We start from the raw sequence: 18,068 nt of genomic DNA, 5'->3' as shown, positions 1-18,068 counted from the left end.
CGAATCCTGTTGCGAAGAAGATTACTTTAGATAAAGGGTAAAGTAGTCGATTCCTAGTGGAACAGGGAGTCTTGAAGCCGAAGGTGTTGAGAATTAGGGGATGAATTTAGTTTGTTAAAGAGCTTGGTTCAAAGTCTTATTAGAGTTAGGATTGGCCAAGACCTAATCAGATTGGGTTGAGGAGTTCTAATTCGAGTACAATTCTAGCTCGGCCATGAGGGGGTTTGCTACTATAAATAGAGAAGGGAATGCATCATTCAAGGCTTCTCCAATTCAACACACAAATTGCCCTGTGTAAATCTTCTTAACAACTTTTAGCCTTCTTCCCTTTCTTCCGCCAGCACATCTTCAATTTAGATAAATATCACTGAAGCCGTAGAATTAGCCAATCAATAAGCACCTTCAGTTTAGATAAACAACACTGTTTCGAGACTGACTAGTTATTTATCCAAGTATCGGCTAACAAGGATATCCGAGTCTTTGTTGGCAGAGGTCATCACATTAGCCTTCTCGGTAAAGTGAGGTGTTACGGATTATTAGGCTCGGCACATTGAAAGCCTAGTTTTGTTTATGCTTGGATACTCGTAAGTAGGTTTCAGAGTTCGGCATTCCAACAGTCAAACCACATTCACGGTCAAGACATTTATCTCTTTCGAGTATTTGCGTTTGTATAGTTTGATACCAGTTCGAAGTGCTTATACTTTCACAAATATAATCACTGTGACCGAACCCGGTGCCGACGATTTGTGAACTTTGTAGAACTAGCAGCCTTGTCTTCAGGCTCTAGAACCCGAAGGCCAAGACGTGTTCCTTTCTCGACTGCAGTCATAAGATCAAAAAGTTAGCAACGCGCTCAATGTAACATCAACATATTTTACTCCTCGACTGAGCTCAGCTGATGAGTTGGCAAGCCCCGCACACAACCAAATGACGTAGTTAGCTTATTAATTACTCGGCATGCATGCCATGTAGGCTTGGTAGTTTTCAGGGTCAACATTTTGGCATTCTCAGTGGGACCTCGTGCTAAAACTACGAAGTTCATAACCATTGAGACACGGTCAGTAAAAAAGAAAACAGTCATGGAGATATATGATTAACTTATTATTTTATTGTGATATATTATTAAATTGATCTCATTGTTACTAATTCAATTTAATTTTTATGTGTTGAACATGATACAACGTATTGAATCTTCTACAAATTCAAAGGCTTAATTTGTTTTCTGCCAATCAGGTTCTCCTAATATCCAGTTAGATATTTTCAACGACCATGATGCATGAAAACGTTCCCCATGATGCATGAACCCCCTACACTAATATTTACCTCCTATATATAACGCAATTTATAAAATCGCTATGTGGAATTTGTGAGTCAAAGAATAAAAAGAAAATAGAAGCAATTAGGGTTTATGCTCGTTTGTTCTCATGAATGCCAAAACAGTCCAAGTACACTCCAAAGAGAAAAACTATATACTTTTGACACCCAATAAGCTTTTGATCTTCTGAATATTAATTCTTATGATTCTACTAGCGTATTATATGTGTTTATTAGCATCAATTCTAAAGGGTGTCAATCACACGCTCGTTTGATCACATAAATGCCGAAAACAGTCCAAATACATATAATACGCTACAAGACCATAAGACTGAGTACTTAAAAGATCAAGAGCTTATTTGGTGTTAAAAGTACATAGTTTTTCCTTATAGGGTATATTTGGACTGTTTTCAGCATTGATAGGAACAAACGAGCGTGCATTTGACACCTTTTTGAACTTAAGTAAATAAACAAATTAGGTTATTTTCTAATCGTTTGGCTTGAAGCCAATTTTTTGGCATATTCTGCTTCTAGCCCACACCCAATTAGGTTGGAGCACCTACGGCTACATCTCATTTTAGGCTATTTCCTAATCATTTGGCTCAAATCTATCTAAAGTGAATATGACCCGAACATCATTATTTTGCTTCTAAGATCAACCTTGTGTATCTCGATTTTCTGAATTAATTAAAAGTGACCAACATAGAGTAGAAATCCAAAGTTTTCATAAAACAATACACACATGGAAACACAAAGTGTTTCATGTAAACCATGTCTTAGAACCCAAATGTTCTAATTTGATACTTATGGAGTTGGAAGAACAAAAGAGGAAAGTGGTGGAGGTTAAAGATGCGGTGAAGATGAAGAAGGTTGTGATTGGTGTAGCTGGTGGGTGTTGTTAGAGGTTTGGTGGAAGGATGAGGGTGTTGACTTGGATGTGTTAGATACGCAGGAAGTTGAGCATTACTTGATTGCATTAGAGGATGTGAGGAAGCAGGTGGCTGCTAGGCTTCGTGAGATGAAGATTTTGAATGGGACGTTGAACCTGTTGTACTTATATGCGCTAACGGAAGCAAATTCTAATAAAGTACCAAATATCAACATCGTAGGCGAAAGAAATAAACCATCTTAAAATAAGAACACAAGAGATCTAACATGGTTTGACATAAAGCATACGTCCACAGGCGAATCACGTATGGTGAGGAATTTCACTGAACAAATGGAGTTTACAAAATAGTGTTTAACTCTCACAACCCAAATCCCGCAAATGAGAATCTCTAAGGCGAATAAGTAGATAACTCGAACAAATGAAGAAGACTATCCTAAATTGCTCTCTAACTCGCAAACTCACAAATTGATTCTCACAAATTGCCAAACAAATAAGCCATGAATTTGCCACACCCAAACTAAAAGAGAAAAAACTCTCTATACCACGGTGAGGCCCACAAAATAAACTAATCCTTAAGTCCTATTTAAAGTGCATAAGACTTAGGTTACAATAAGAATCCTAATCCTAATTGGAAGTAAATCCAAATCCTAATCAACTAGGTAATTAACAAAATCTCTCTACCAAACAGAGAATCCAACCAAGAAATCAAATCCAAACCCAACAGGGACATTGAAACAAAATAAGTAAAACAAACTTAATTTCTGTATCATCCTAATTTTTAGCCGTAAAACACAACAGAACTTAGGTGCGGTGCCTCTGGTTCCACCAGTTCATGGATTTGTCATCTGCCGATGATGACCAATGGTTTTGGTGGCCAGGATGGCCAATTTTGTGGTGGTTATCGTGGTTTTAGTTAGTTTATAATACTTTTAGCCATCTATTTTTTTTTAAATTCAATTTTTTTGCTGATCATGTGTATTATGTTTATGTAATAAAATGGTTGGGGTACTTTCTCTCTTGATATGCCTATGTCTTGAGCTATACTCATAAAAATTGAATAATACTTGCAACCCACTCATAAACAATTTCAATTATGTCATAATGAAAATGGTGATGCAAGTATCAACATTCATAAACATTATCGTTGGATCAAGAATTTTTCTTAGACCTTTTCAATTCATAGTCAAAAGGAAGTTTTGTTGGTTTTATCACAAACGACTTCCTCTCGTCTTTAGATAAGGAAGGCAATAAATTAATATTGATAATTCTAAGGGATGTCATCTATTTTATCACATACAACTATTGTCAATGCAAATTTTCACAATCTTCAGTTTTGATGAAAATGCACCTGCAAAACAATCAACACCTTTGATCAAAGACCTAAGCCTGAAAAGAGTAAGTGTTTAGGGCTTTTTAGGGTAGCAAAAGCTTACCGAAATTTGGTAGAGAGATTGTGTTATTTATAGGAGGAGGGGCCAGCCATGGTGTTAGGGTTTTCCCTATACATGGCGGCATCCTATTGGCCAAGGTTTATGGTGAGAATATTCTCAAGATATTAAATACGACATGATATCTTGAGATAATGGTGAAAATATCCCTAATTGATTTAAATAGGGATTACTTACTTGAATGGAGTCAATCTTCAATTTAGAATGTATTAAAGATAGGATTTGAGTAATTAATCCTTAACTTTAATGCTTTGACTTTTCCTAGCCATGAACAGGTGAGCTGTAGGCAGTTGTATTCAGCTGCTTGGACCTTCAAGGATGCTGAGTTGAGCGTGGAAGTATCTGAGAAGCTTGCCCATTTAATGAGGGCAATCTTATCTTTCTTGAGTAAATGTCCATGTGTCGCCTCTAGGATTTTTGAGATTATGTTAGGCTCCACAATTATCATCACTACGGTGCAAGAAGAAACCAAAGTAGGTAAAGAGCATAAGCAAACATGTTACATAAACAGTATGAAATTTCACACACAAAACCAAGAATCCTCATCATTCCCTTATTCACAATTTTCCTCAAAGCCTTAGCTAAATCTTGAGAAGAATTCTTCTTCTCGTAAATTGCTCCGAAAACGAGCTCTTATTGCCATTATGCGTATAAGTTTCTCAAGTTCTCGTCCACTCTAATTTACGCAATTTCTCTCTTGCCATTCGATTTTAGTGTCCCAAGTTCTTAGCATTGAGGTTGTGGACTCCACTACTGCACAAATTCTCTTTATAACTGAATTGCAGGCATAAAAAGTTAAAGAGTTTGTCTAATGACACCCATCATACATTTATTAACAAATGGCCCTTTTGGCCCCATTTAAATATTGTATAGTCGTGACCTACTAGTATGAGTCTCTTGAAGAAGTCTACAAAAGGCCCACAAGAATAATGAGCCAGGCTACCAGCACCACAACACCAACCCAAGAAGCTCTAGCACCAAGTGGTACACCTTGAGAGGTTGAAAGCACCATGACCAAAACCCTTGATTCATCGACCTCTGAAACGCTTTTTGACCGGTCGAACCAAGTTTCTAAGTTTGACAACTTTCCGGCAAGAGGTTTTGGGGGACATGTCTAGTCAGACGTCAACTCTATACGGGTCGATCATCAACAAGGAAGATAGCCTACGGTAAGACCTAGCGAGCAACTATGGGGAATGGTTAGTCTGACAGGCTCTCTGACCACTTGAGCTGACAAATGAATTCAACAACTTTCGAGCAGATTATCCCAACGTGTAGGCATATTCAAACATCAATTTTGCACCATGTGTCGACCACCATGAAAGATAGCTTGTTGTGGAACCCTCGCCTACAGGCCACTTACGCACTTAGGATATTTTCTCGTGCTCTTTGTTATTATCTTTATCTAGTGCGCCTCACAAGACACATTGGGTAGTGCATAACACAAAACACATTTGGATGAGCCACTCACTTTGAGGTTCATATGTACTTCAATTATATGGATATTGGGTCTTTCTTCGCATATTGAGTACAATTTTTTTTTGGTCGGTATATTGATTACAATTATACACCAGTAATAGGTAATGCTTTAGGCCCATTTATCACCTTGTAGAGCAACTTGACTTTTTGGTTGCATGTTTGAACTTGTAATTCATACTTTTGAAATTTCGGTGTCTACATACACGTAAACAACAAAATGGTCTAAGAAAATGGATACCTTTGAATGGAACCAAGCCAATGCATTCAAGGTTTCTAAGTGCATCTCATTTTTCAATATCAATTATAGGCGGAAGAAATAGAGGGAAGCAAGAAGATAGAAAATTAGAGACATAATAGAAGACAATGATGAACTTCGACATGTCAAGTTGTTTATTTATAATGAGGGGATACAACAAGTACTAGAGAAACTGAGATCCAAATTCCCACACATAAACATTAAAAGGCAACACTAACTACGAAAATAAAATAAATCCCTGGTCCATAAAAGCATATTTGATAGTCCATCAAAATGGACCAAACCTGTTCTGCCTTCTTTAGCAAGTCATTCACCATGTTGGAGTGCCTCCTTAAACAATCTCTCAAAATTATTATATGATGATCCTCCAACATCAGTAGCTTCAACAGCTTTTTTCTTCCAATCCTTTGCCTTTTCCCTCATCTTCATCCCTCATTCTCCTTCCAGCACTTCACAAGTGCTTCAATTTCATCGCGCTTCAAGTCGGTGCTCACCTCCATTCCAATCTCGCATATAGTGCATGAGTACCGACAATTCGTTTGTTGCTCCGCAAAGAAAGGCCAGCAAATTACAGGTACACCACGAGATATAGTTTCAATGGTAGAATTCCAACCACTGTGTGTTAGGAAAACCCCAACAGATGGATGAGCTAACACTTGGTCCTGTGCACACCAACCGGCAATATAACCTCTATCCTTAATCTCCTCAAAAAATTCATCGGGTAAAATTGGCGAGTCACCCTTTACCACGTCATCCCTAACTATCCATAAAAATGGGTGCTTGCTATTTGCCAACCCCAATGCAAACTGAATTGGGTTTCTTTTTATCAAGCCATTCCAAACACTTTCTGTCTTATTTCCATAAGCTTGAGTTAAGTGACTTGCTTTCCGGGAAATGCCTGCCAAGCAAATTAAGGGGGCCGATGGTGTAAATGTTGGGGAACATTGTCGATATTACCTCCAACACTTTGTGTTCGAATTCATCAATTGTGTTGAAGAGGATTGCAGAAGAGTTCAAACAATTCCGTGCTTCAGATCCCAAGTAATTAAACATTATGCCGTTAAGATCAGTAACTCTAATGAAACTCGGGGTGTCCTTGAGCCGAACATTTTTCATGCGTGGGATCTAATCAATTGCTGTATCGAGTGTGCCATCATGCATGAAATTCTTATCTGAAATGCATAGAAGGTGAAGCATGCGCGATGACAGATAACTATGTCAATGGTTATAAGAGTAAATTTTCAAGATCTTAAATATCTACTTTATTTTGCAGTTGATCAAAATGAAAAAAATTGAGATGTCATATTTTTACAAGTGCATGGCCCAAAATCCCTTGATAATTTTATCCAACAATTATTTCAACTCGGTAGGACTGACTCTTACAAAGTGAAGAATGATTTTATTAAAACCAATTGATCACTACAATTACATTAATCTTCCCCAATAACATAGCGGAAAAGATTTCTAAATAAAATAATTAATAGAAAAGACTAATCTAAACTATATATTAATAGAACCCTCATTGTCAATGTCAACTACAATCCTATAAAATTACTATTCTAACCTTCTAATCAAAACTAAATATAAATAAAAAAAACATGGGTAATAATGTAATTCACACAACTAATTTTTTTTTTTTTTTTTATGTCTCACATACATGTGATTCTACATTTCTCTAATTATAAAAGGGCTATAGCAGAGATGAGAGTCGAAAGGGAGAAAAGCGGCAAATTTCTAGGGTTAGGGTTAGGGTTTCTTTCGATTCACTCAATTGTTGCGGTGATTGAGTGGATGAGTGGGTTATTATTCAGCCTAGCAAATACTAAGTTAACTAGTTTGCTAATCGAGTGGTTGAAAATTACTTATTGTGACAGATGCAGTAGGAAATTAGGAAGTGGGAGGGTTATGAGATTTCGTTTTATTGGGTTATTGAAACAAATGGTTAATTTGCAATCCAAGAGTGATGATCTTTGTCGTATTAAATTGGATAATGGGAAGATGCAGAGGCGATTGAAGCCCCCAAGATATCCATCATGGTGGATGACGTCACTTGATGACTGCGGTAATAGGGGTGTATTCCTAGGCTGGGAGTGCTTGGGGCTGAGGGATTCCCCAAGAAACCAATCATGGTGGATGATGGCGTCAATTGATGACTGCGGCAACGGCGGTAAGTTCCTAGGTTGGGCGTGCAAGGTAAGTACTCTGCATGATTAGTTGTATTACAAAAATGTTAATTATGATGATAGAAGGAAGCTAAAGGGTTGCTATCTATTGCCTGGTTATTTGAATTCTAGGCCTCATTTTTATGGTTTCGAAAAGGCAATAATTAATGTTTTCGTGTTTGATTGGGTTATTTTTCTGCTGCCCAAGGCTCAGCAAGCCTATTGGAGAGTTTGTTTTAGGCCGATTAGCATTTTGATAATTATTGAGGCTGAGTGCTTAGGTGCATCTATTGATCTCCTAGTGGTTAGTATCTGATGCATACTTCGGGGTAGTATTTATAGCTGGTGGGAGTTTGATGCAGTTACCATCCAAACCTTTAATTCTCCCTGCTTGAGTGTCCTCTGTTTAGCCATGATGGTCATCTCTGAACTTGAAGCCTTCTCTTCTAGGCAAGCTCGCATTCCTACTAGCCCTAGGATTCTGTCTTAGGCAAATAAGTTTGCCAATCCGTTACCTGGTTAACCTCCTGTTGTGGTGGAAGTAGCTTGGGGAACCTTCACTATGGAGAGTGGTGTTACTTGGGTCTTTACTAGCCTCTTCTCCAACCTCAATGTGGAGTACATGGAGAGTAGAGTCCTGATGGGTAAGCTTATAGGCAAGCAGCTGGATGCTAGGACCATCAAGTGGAAGCTTGGTCTAACTTGGGGAATAGAGTAAAAAACCATTTTTATCTTAACCACTTTAGGCATATGTGGATTGCTGTTCAATTTACGGATGATGAAGAGTTCGAGTTTGCACTGGACCATAGGCCTTGGTATGTTATAGAATAAATTTTTCGTTTGGAAAGGTGGAGTATCCTTTTTCGTGATACTGACTTTATCTCCAACCTGAGAGTTTGGGTAAGAATTCCATGGGTGCCAGTCCAATATAGGGATGCAGAGATTCTAAAGGTTATTAGTTAACCTATTGGAAGTTTTATTAGGGCTGATGAGACTACCCTGTCTGGTTTGAATGGCTTATTTGTCCATGTTATACTAAAGATGCACCTTAGATTACCTCTTAAAGATTGATAGTGGTGAATAAAGATTAGGAGTTTCTGTTTCTGTTAAGTTATGAAAAGCTCTTTAAAATCTGTTTTTATTGCGGACAGATGCGCTCTGAGATGCACCCATATCCTGCAAATTTTGATAATGATGGGTGCTTGCTAGTGGATAGGATTTTCGAGGATGAGCCGGTGATTTGCCCAAAGAACTTCCCAATCAATGAGGAGACTAAGAATGATATTCAGAAGGGGGTTATGTTGTTGTTTCCCCAACCTACCTTGGTGGACGAGTTTGGTCATTCGGATGGTGACGGTCTGTCTGAAAGGGCAAATGTTTAAGAGCAGCATGAGGAAGATAAAAGGTGGTCTGATGTTTCTGTGAGGAGAGGTAGAAACAATAGTAGGGGGACAAACTCCTCTTGTAGGGATCTAAGAAGCTATGATAATGTTGTTAGGGGCAATAGACCTGGGTCTCGAGGGCTGACTTGGTGTCTAAATGGTGCTTGGTGGCTGATGGAGGGTCTAGGTTTGGTACCGTAGGTGACAAGAGTGTTGGTGATGAGTTGGGTAATGGCAGTAGTAGCAAGGGAAAAAGCATAAATGAAGTTACTGATCTTGAGGCTGGAGATGATGTTTTCATGGAAACAGAAGACGGTGCGATTGAGGAAGTTCAGATGGAGGGAAATAGGAAGAGGATAAGAGTGAAGCTAAAAATTGAGAGGGTTGGAGCTACAACCTGGATGAAGTTGATGCATTAGAATTTTAGGGGCTAGGGCAGGCCTGAATTTGCCATCCAGTTTAATTTTCTCTGTAATTTAACTATTTTAGATGTTTTTTGTTTGGTTGAACCGAAGTCTAACCTGGATAGAGGTCTAAGTGCCAAATTGTCTAAGCGGTTCAGTAATATGTTTTTTTGCTAGAGGGGATGGTAGGGCATGTGGTCTTTGTTTATGTTGGAATGTTTTTAATATTAATATTAATGTTATTGTCACAATCCTAGATTTATTCACTGTGAAGTCACTGAAAAATGCTCAGATAAGCAATTCTTATTTACTTGTGTCTATGCGTACCCCCAGAAAAGTCTCCAACCCCAACTTTGGAACGAAATTACCTCTTTATTTCCTAGTAATAATCTTCTTTTTCCTTGGTGATGCGAGATTTATACGCACACAAATTAAACCCTCTTTTTGTCAAATTGTAGTAAGTATGTAAGTAGGGATCGTTCTGGACCGGGGATTAGGAGGGATTGTTATTCACTTGGAAACTGACTCAAAAACGTAAAAACAATATAAAACACTAAACTAGACTCAAAGAATGCGAAACTAAACGTAAAACACTAAGACAAACTAAAAGACTCAAAATGCTTTAAAAATACAAACTAAATTGATTTCTAACTAAATTGAACAATAAAGTAAAGGGGGATTGAGTTTTGACGAAATTAAACTAAAATGTACAGATTGTAAATTAAAGCAAAATGTAAATGTGAATGTGATAGAATGAATGGAATGAAGGCTAGCTAAGGGGTTCATCTCCATACATGTTATACTTGCATAATAAAACGATTTCCAATTGCATTTCAATAAACCATTAATTCTCAACACCCCAAGTTAACCGTGATGCACTAATTAACCTTCAAATCTTCCTAACGTTATTGAATTGGATGATTGCATACGACAACCCAAAACATTCCCCACAAGTCCCCTACATGATTGCATAATAGAGATACAAGCAAGAATCATTACGCTCTATGAAAATTATAAGTGTTGATGAGGCATTCGTTACTATGATTGCATGAAACTTATGCCAAGAATTTACTTAACGCGATTGTTTATAAGCAACCTCCACTACTTGTGAATATAAGTTCATAAATATTAGGTGAAACTCACTTATATTCTAGCGTCATATTCATGCATGAAAATTAAGCGTGCACTCTCAATAAACATACATAAATAAGTTATCAATCAAACAGTTAAACAAATTGAATTCATAACTTATGAAACGTAATTAGAAGTAATCAAATCAAAATGCAAGCATAAACATATATTTCGAATCCCCCCTAGCCAAGGGGGTTTAGTTCCTCATGGTACAAAACAAAGAGAATTGAAATTAAACATTGAATTCGAAGGAAAAGAAACACCTAAACATTCCAACAACTCAAACTTGAATTGTATGAACGTTTAGGCCCGCTTCTCTTCCTCTTTATTGTAGCACGAGGTCTAAGGATAGTTTGATGGTGTGAATGGTTTGGGGAGTGGTGGAAATGGAAGGATGGTGTGGTGGAATTAGGGGTGAATGTGCATGGCACTTTGGATTTTAAGGGGAAGGCACGGCAACAAGGGGTTTGTTGCTTGGTGAATTTCTGAATGTATGGAAGAATGAATATGAATTGAGGTGTGTTCATGTGAAAGCTGCCAAGATGGGGGAAAATATGGAAAATGGAAGTGTGATGCACGGCTAAGGGATTAATGGGATAGAAATGGGAGTGAATGTGGCTTAATGATGAACATGGAAAGCTGGAAATGGGATGGGATGCATGGAATTAGGCACGGCAATGATGGTGTTTTTCTGTGGTGAATGGTAATGCAATGTGTTTGCATGTGAATTAAAGGGGTGTGAATGATTATGGGATGCTGGAAATCTGGAGTGGAGGTGGGTTATGCACGGCATTAAGTGAAGTGAAATGATTGAATGTTTAATGGTTGCATGTGAATGAATTGTTTGTAGGGAAAGAATGGGAGTGACACTAGGTTGAATGATGATGAGTGCATGTGAGTTGAAATGCATGTGGAATGAATGAAATGCATTGATATGCACGACAAAGGAAGTGGATTTTCTGCTGAAAATGAATTAAAGGGTGCATGTGTTGATGATTTGTGGTGCAATGATGAAGAGTTGCATGTGGAATAATGATTAAAGAGTGAGGGATGCATGGCAAAGTGTTTGTTGTTATAAGTGATAAATGATAAATGTATGGTTATGGTTATGATAAGGAGATGAATGAATGTGTGGTTATGATAAGGAGACAAGGCCCTTCCTTGCATGGCAAGGAAGGGAAACACCAAGGGACACACGGCAAGGGTAACAATGTTGGAAGGGACATTGTTTTGTGACCTAGAATAGGTAGGATTCCTTGATATTGCTCAAACAAAAGGTCTTTAGGTCTTCAATTTCGTCCATTCCTTTTGCTCCAAGCATATGCTATCCATTTCAAGCCCAATTTTGCTCCAAAATGCTCCAAAATGCATCTTTTTGCTTCCTTAGCCATATGAACCTAAAAACACACGAAAATGGCTTAAACTACTAAAACAACTATGAATTAACAATATAAATGCACGAAAACAAGCTAAGTAAGTCGCCTAAATATGCTCCTATCACTTGGTTGCTGATAAGCAATTTTAATAACATTGTTAACTTGGAAGAAAAATTTGGGGTGATAGGAATGTTAGTGAGCATATGGTTAATTTTAATAATTTTATTAATGAGGGAAATTTAATTTCAATCTCTGCTACTGGTGTACCATTTACTCGATGTAATGGTCATAAGGATAATACTATTATCTTTGAAAGATTGGATAGAGCCATTGCTAATATGAATTGGATTACTTTTTTTTCCAAATGCTAATCTTAATAACTACCCTATCGTTGGGTCTTATCATAGTCCTATTCTTCTTGACCAATTATCTCAAAAGTGGTAACAATTTGGGGGTTTGCACTTTTAAATTTGAGGACATGTGGCTTTCTCATCCGGGTTTTAAAAGTGTTGTTAGGAAGGCTTAGGATCAGACTATTACTGGCAGTGAGTGTGAGAAAATAAGAGGTTACTTAGGGACTTTTAAGTTTCTAGTCAATAACTGGAATAAAGAGGTATTTGAGAATTTATTCGAGAGAAAGAAGAGTCTGCTGTGGGATTTAAATAAAAGTGCAGGACGAGATTATGAATAACCCTATTTCTAATAGCCTGTTTGTTAAGGAAATGTAGATCAAGAATCAACTTAATAAAGTTCTTAAGAATGAAGAATTATTCTGGGCCCAAAAAGCTAGAACTAATTGGTTGCAACTTGATGATAGGAATACCAGATATTTCCAAATGGTGGCTAATGTGAGAAGGAAAAGGAATGAAATTTGTAGAATTAAGGATAATCAAGGCAACTGGTGGAGGAGGGGTGAAGGCATGGAGAGAGTAATCATTGAGGATTTCAAATCTAGATTTTTGGCTTCTATAAGACCTTCTCAAGATTGTCTAGCGAGCTTCATTGATATCCTTGTTCCTTGTATAAGTAATGAGCAGAATGATAACCTTAATAAGCACATTCTTAATGTTGAAGTGTTTGAGGCGGTTAAAAGCATTGGAGCCTTGAAGGCTCCAGGACTGGATGGTATTCATGCTTCTTTGTATCATAACTGCTGGGAAATAATTGGCCCATGTGTGGTTAATTTGGTTAAAGAGTTTTTCTTAAATGGCTCAAGCCTTCATCTGATAAATCATACCACTATTGCACTTATCCCAAAGGTGGAGAACCTTGAAGTGGTTGCCAACTTTAGACCAATTAGCCTTTGTTAGATAGTTATAATGTTACCTATAAGATAATTACCAAAATTTTGGTGAGTAGAATTAAGCCTTTGTTAAACAGTTGCATTTTTAAAAACTAAGGGGCCTTTGCCCTTGGAAAATCCATTCAAGATAACATTCTCATAGCTCATGAAATCTTTGCCTCTTTTAAGGCTAAAGAAGTAGGAAGGGTGTTATGGCCATTAAGCTTGATCTGGAAAAGGCTTATGATTTTCTCAGGTGGGATTATATTAAGGAAGTGTTAGCTAAGTTTGGCTTCAATGATCACTGGATCAGGTTGATCATGAAGTGTATTACATCAGTGTCTTTCTCGGTAATTATTAATGGTAAGTCCTTTGGGTTTTTGCGCTTGTCCAAAGGCATTAGACAAGGTGATCCCCTATCCCCCTATATTTTCATCCTTTATATGGAGCCCTTAATTAGACATTTAGATAAGTTAGGAAACTCACCTAAAAGTAATGTCGATATTTTGACTGCGCCTAGAGGCTATATAGAATTTCTAATTTGATGTTTGCGGATGATTGTTTGATTTTTTTTTTTTCTCATGCTACTGCCATTACAACTAGGAATATAACTAGAGTTCTTGATAATTTTGCCCAAGCTTCTGGCCAAATGCTAAGCTTTCATAAGTCTTCTCTTTATTTTTCTAACAACACCCCTAACAACATTAGGATTGACATTGTTAATATTCTTGCTATTCAACATAAAACCACGATTGGTAGATATTTAGGTATCCATAATATTATTTTATGGAAGGACCAAGTTAATTTCAAAGAGCTTATTATCAAAATAAAGAATAAGTTAGCTGGCTAGAAAACAAATACCCTCTCTAAAGCTGAAAGACTAACTCTTATCAAGGCTATCCTGCTAGGTGTTCCCAATCGTAATATGTCTTGTTTTAAGTGTCCTGAGAAAGTTTCTGAAACTTTAGATAGAAAAAGTAGGAGGTTCTTGTGGGGAAAAGATAGTAAGCTTGTCCCTAAAGCCTGGAATAAAGTGTGCAGCCCTAAAGATAGTGGAGGTATGGGAATTAGGACAAGTAGTCATTTCAATAATGCTTGTCTAGCTAAGCTTGGTGGGAAAATTTTAATAAATAGTCAAAATTGGTGGGTTCAAATTGTTAAGAATAAATATCTAAAAAGAGAGGATTTCCTTAAAGCTAAAGTTAGGCAACACTACTCGTGTGCCTAGAAAGGTATTTTAGGTCTAGGAATATTCTTAATTTGGGGATGTGGTGGATTGTCGGAAATGGTGAGAGCATCTGCTTCTAGACCCATAATTGGGTTTTTCCTTTCCCCTTATCCAACTTGATCCCGGCCAGTAACTTGGGTGATATTGATTACAACTTGAAAGTGAGTTATTTCAATAAGATAAAAGTTGGTTGAGCCAATTACTTGATAATGATGTTGTGGTAAAGATATGCAGCATTCCTCTCCCTATGATGGCTCAAGATGATGTGTTTTGCTGGGGTCCTAATGCGAATGGTAAGTTTTCGATTAAGTCAACAACTTGGATCCAAAACAGAAATAATAATAATAATGTTAGAGGGCTTCTTAAAAAAATGTGGAAACTTAAGATCCCTCACTAAGTTAAGATGTTTAGTTGGCTTCTTATTTTAGGAAGATTGCATACAAGAGACAGATTATCCAGGTTTGTCAACAATATTCCTTCCTCTTGTGCTATGTGCAATGATGAGGAAGAGAATAGAACCCATTTATTCGTGAATTGTAATTTTGCAAGATTAATCTGGAATGGTCAAGCTATTCCTAATTCCATAAGGTTAAACCAAAATCTTCACTTTATTGATTGGCTTAATGAACTTGAGTTTAGGATTGATGTAGGTATGTGTGATCTTGGTAAATCGTTACTCATCTGTTGGCAAATCTGGAAGGAACGAAATCAGGTGGTTCGAAATCAGGTGGTTTTTCAGAATGCCAAACAATTCCTGGATTGTTAAGGCTCCGCTTAATCTTAGAAAGGAGTTTATTGAAGCCAATAATTTAAGCCATGTAAGTCAAAATGGTAACACATCTCCCCATTGCTCTACTATTCGATGGCAGCCACCTGATGCAGGTTTTGTTAAGCTCAACTTTGATGGCACTGTGGTGGATCAAGGTGCAGCTTCCGGTTTTGTGATTAGGAATGAGTCGGGGGATACTATTGCTGCGGGGGCTAGATTTACTAGCCAAAACATGATTTCTGTTGCTAAATGCCTTGCTTTGTGAGATGGCCTTTGGTTAGCTAAAGCCAAAGGTTTGTCCTGTATCATGGTGGAGGGTGATTCAAAATTGGTGAGAGAGGCTATTAGGGGTAACTATAACCCCTCTTGGAGACTGAGGACCATTCTTGAAGATATTCGTTGGCTGGCTGAGTCGTTCTCGGAGATTTGCTTGAATCATGTCTTTAGGGAAGCAAATTTTTTGGCTGATGCTGTTACTAGATTGGTTTTACGGTTTCTGATTTTCATGTTTGGGATAAGTTTATTCCTTGGGAAGCCTCCAAAGCGTTACTTTTTTATTGTACTCAAACTGGTTGCCCTATGAGCTTTTCTCTTTAATTTTATTTCCTTTTCTATCAAAAAAAAATTATTAAAAAATAAAAAATAAGCCTCTCTCTCCTCTCTACCCACTCCCACGTTCTCTCTCTCTTTCTCTCTCTCTCTCTCTCTCTCTCTCTCTCTCTCATATTCCATTTTAAAAACAAAAATAAAAAAGTTCACACACTTTGTGTTGGCATATGCTAATTCCATTTAACAGATCCAAAAGGTCAAAATGCAAATTTTCTTCTCTTTTACATTTTAATTACAAACATTGATTGTGGACAAAATTAAACCCATTTACATACTCTATATGGCAATGTTTATTAGATTGGACCACTTTTATTAGTAGTCTGATGTGATACTGGACTAGATCTAAAAGCAATGGAAAACACGACCTGTACCTATAAGCCCCATGAATTAATAATACATCAAAAGAAACGCAGGAATATAAGACGGGACATAGGAAAGACTAAGGAGTCAAATCTTCCGAGTGTGTCACGATAATTTGTGCATACAAAAATGTTCATATACATCAAATTATATATGCGACGAAAGAGTGAAAAAACAAATGGTCCAGAAATTAAAGAAGTTCCTTTGAATGGAATAATGCCACGTTTGACGAATTCGCTGTAATGCAAGTACCCCACGAAGCCACAAGCAGGGGCAGTCCATAACTGAACCTCCGGAATGCCTAATTCTCTAGCAGCTTCGCTCCCAAAGGTCATCACACCATCTGCAACTATGCAAGTAACTTGTGGCACTTGAGGTGAGGAATTTATCCTAGTGACCAACTCTTTAAATGGACCATGACAAGTTTTCTTAATGGAGTCACATAAAGCTGGAATATCTTGGGTTCCATCCTTATACGAAGAAGGCAACCCGTCCAGTATGGTCTCGAACACAAAGTCCGGTAGACCCTTAACGGAGTCGGGACCTTTTGATCGAATTAAACGGTTGTGGTTAAACTCGGTGTTGACAAAGGTTATGTGGAAACCCCTTGAGTGAAGAATCTTGGCTAATTGCATCATGTGGTTAACATGGCCTTTGTGCTGGGTATGGGATGAAAACTGCATGCCCTTTTTTGGTTGCTTGTTCTCCTGAACTCATCATCTCTCTTTAGTATTTACCAAAGACTAGGAAAGAACCCAGTTTTGAAGCCTTAGTTTTGTATAGTGAAAGCTAACTTTGATCTTGTACTATTTATACAAAACGTGTGGCAACCTTCTCATCGGCACCTAATAATCAATCCAATGTAGCCACTTAATACTACGGTCTAATGGTATTCATCTTCACTTGTAAGTGAGAGGTCTTATGTTCAACTTTCACCAAAAGTGAATTTGAACTATATTGTTACTAGCCCATTGTGAGGCTTAGGCCATTACCCCACCCCTTAGTATAGATTATATCGTTTATTAATAAATAAAAAATCAATTCAATGCTTTTTTTTTTCTTTTTATAGTTTTTAGATGAAAAATGATAATAACATACATTTTTTCTCCTCTTACCCACCCTTCAATTTGATGGTTATAAATAAAGAAAGGCGTGTAAAAACCAGCTCGTTTTTCAAACTTCATAACAAGAAACTTTTGTCAAACGTCTAACTTTTGCTAGGACGTCTAACTTTTGCTGGGAATTATTTTTCACAAATCTTTCTATTAGTCTATTTATACTAAAAAGAGTGTTAGTCTAATTATCATTTTTTTTATCTTAGTTAGTCTAATTATCATTTTTTTTTTTTTTTTATCTTAGCAGACTCTCTGGGACATAATTCACGTTTAAGTGAGATTCGAGGCTCATCATCAGGTTTACAACATGTCCAGGTGACATTTTCTTAATTATTTGAAATTAGCATTCAAGATTGCAATATAGTTTCTTCTCCTAACTTACTATTTAGTCATGTATGTACGGACCAATTGGACTAGAAAATCAAAATCAGTTGTGTAGACCATCCTTATATCAAGCCATACGTTCTCCAAACTAGTCCAAATAGAAAATAGTCTCATAACTTACTATTTCTAAAGTTAAAAAGTAGTAGTATTCATGATAAAAAATTCCAAGATTTGAGGGGAACAAATTAGGAAAGAATTTGCTATTTTATTATTTTATTTTGTTATATATAAAAAAGTAAAACTACTCGGTCAAGCCACGGCCACATGTTGCGACTAAAAAGAGTTGTTGCGTTACCAGCTCAAGTGAGCAAATTCGCACTCTATTTATTTGCCCTTCGTTTTAGCGGAATATTATTTTTCTCTTTTGGGAATCAAGGTCATGTTGCTTGTGGGAGAGTTTTTCGGGATTGGCATGGCCAATTTCTTGGTTGTTTTTATCAGGGTATTCGTCATCAAAAATCATTTTTTGCAGAATTGTTA

The 18,068-nt window shown here is 37.2% G+C and overlaps 1 long non-coding RNA gene and 1 pseudogene across 1 annotated transcript; both read right to left on the bottom strand.

Annotated features, from left to right (window-relative positions):
- Positions 1 to 5,692: 5,692 nt before the first annotated feature.
- On the bottom strand, positions 5,693 to 16,809 carry LOC137719879 (linamarin synthase 2-like; annotated as a pseudogene).
- On the bottom strand, positions 7,079 to 15,767 carry LOC148699236 (uncharacterized). Its single transcript, XR_015965552.1, has 2 exons — positions 11,967 to 15,767; positions 7,079 to 9,734 (listed from the first exon to the last, which is right to left on the bottom strand). It is a non-coding gene; the product is annotated as an uncharacterized LOC148699236 (long non-coding RNA).
- Positions 16,810 to 18,068: the final 1,259 nt, after the last annotated feature.

Source organism: Pyrus communis, chromosome 1, assembly GCF_041283825.1.
Source record: "Pyrus communis isolate YQ-2024b chromosome 1, ASM4128382v1, whole genome shotgun sequence".
Lineage (NCBI taxonomy): Eukaryota > Viridiplantae > Streptophyta > Magnoliopsida > Rosales > Rosaceae > Pyrus > Pyrus communis.
The sequence above is the reverse complement of the archived record's forward strand: the minus strand, read 5'-3'. Positions and strand labels throughout refer to the sequence as shown.